Raw genomic sequence first — 1,867 nt, 5'->3', positions numbered from 1 at the left:
TCTTCTGGATTTCACATGGGAGGTCACAACATGTGCCTCTCCATCTTTCTTCTTTGCAAACGCCCCATATTGTTTGGCAGAAGAGCCTTCCTCCTTGGTCAGACGTCCTTCTCTGACCCCTTCTTCTAGCCGCATCCCCATATTCACCATCTCGGTGAAGTCAGAAGGAGCACTAGCAATCATCCGCTCATAATAGAATGAACTCAAGGTCTTCAAAAAGATCTTGGTCATTTCCTTCTCTTCTAGCGGAGGCACAATCTGAGTTGCCAACTCTCGCCACCTCTGGGCGTACTCTTTGAACGTTTCCTTGTCATTCTGGGACATGGCCCTTAGTTTATCCCGATCGGGAGCCATATCCATATTATATTTTTATTGCTTAACGAAGGCCTCGCCAAGGTCATTGAAGGATCGGATGTTCGCACTGTCCAAACCCATATACCAACACAGTGCGGCACCGGACAGACCGTCCTGGAAGTAGTGGATGAGCAACTGATCATTATCAGTATGAGTAGACATCTTCCTGGCGTACATGACCAGTTGGCTGAGAGGGCAAGTATTCCCTTTATATTTCTCAAAGTCAGGGACCTTGAATTTCACAGGAATTTTCACATTAGGAACCAAACACAGCTCGACAGCAGACTTGCCAAACAAATCCTTTCCTCTAAGATTTTTCAATTCCTTGCGAAGCTCAAGAAATTGATCATTCATAGCGTCCATCTTCTCATGAACATCTGGGCCCTCAGACGACTCAGAATGATAGATGGTGTCGTCTACCCTAGGCATGGTATGCACGACAGGAGGAGGAACAGCAAGGACCGGGCTAGATGACGGCATAGAAGCAAAAGTCAGAGAAGGACCCTCATGCATAAAGCTGGGAGGCATCCCCCACGGAAACCCGGTTGGCATGGCTGTTGCAAAATGGGCACTGGCTGCAGGCACAGTTGAGGAGACAATCTCAGAGATGACTGTCCTCTGGGGAGGAGTTGAAGGCATTGGAGAAGACTGGCTCTGGGCAGCCAGGAAAGATTCCATCAAAGCACTAAGTCTGGCGACTTCCTCTTTGAGTTCACGGTTCTCTTAACTCTAGATGATCCATCAGTCTGGAAGAGTTGGCTCTGGTATAGTACCGGTGAGTCAGCTTGTCTTCAAAATAAATGAAGAGCAACAGAGTTAGACCACAAGACCAGAAGCTGAGAACAACACCTTCTTATGCATATGATGCATGTAATGCTTGTGCATATGATTTGTTTTTTATTTCAAAGGAACTTTAGGGTTTTATTTGCAAATTTTGGAAATATTAAGCATTTTATCGCATATGGAAATATCTCATCAAATAATATCGGGGAAAAGAAGTACAACATTGTCAATCATTTACAAGAGAAAAGGAAAGTAATCATCCTATGGATCCCTAGAAACAACTCGGGACACAGGAAGATAAGCTGCACGAAGCCTCTTCACCTCCCTCTCATAGGCTGCTTCCATATCCGCCTTCTCTTTGGCGAGTCGGTCATACCTCCTTTTCCAAAACTTGGAAGACTGAGGAAGTAGAGAAGTCCATGCGTCATCAGGATCATCAACGACCTGATGCTCGAGGAACTCAATCATAGCATCTTTCTCCTTAATCTGCTAAAGCAACTCTTCCCTTTCACGGATCCAGGCACGTGATAGGTCTTCGTCTCTCAACTCCTTTACTCTTTGGTTAGGGAGGGTTGAAGGCCCAACCATAACCATAGGTGTAGGTCTTGGATACTCGTAAGGCATGAGGTACTCGGATGCTCTCTTCCTTACCCAAGCAGTATAAGGCTCCATAGCAACACAATTCTTAGGACCCAACTCCTTTCTTCCTTTCTTATGGACCTTACGCCAA

This window comes from Lathyrus oleraceus, chromosome 7, assembly GCF_024323335.1.
Source record: "Lathyrus oleraceus cultivar Zhongwan6 chromosome 7, CAAS_Psat_ZW6_1.0, whole genome shotgun sequence".
NCBI classification, from domain to species: Eukaryota; Viridiplantae; Streptophyta; class Magnoliopsida; order Fabales; family Fabaceae; genus Lathyrus; species Lathyrus oleraceus.
The sequence above is the reverse complement of the archived record's forward strand: the minus strand, read 5'-3'. Positions refer to the sequence as shown.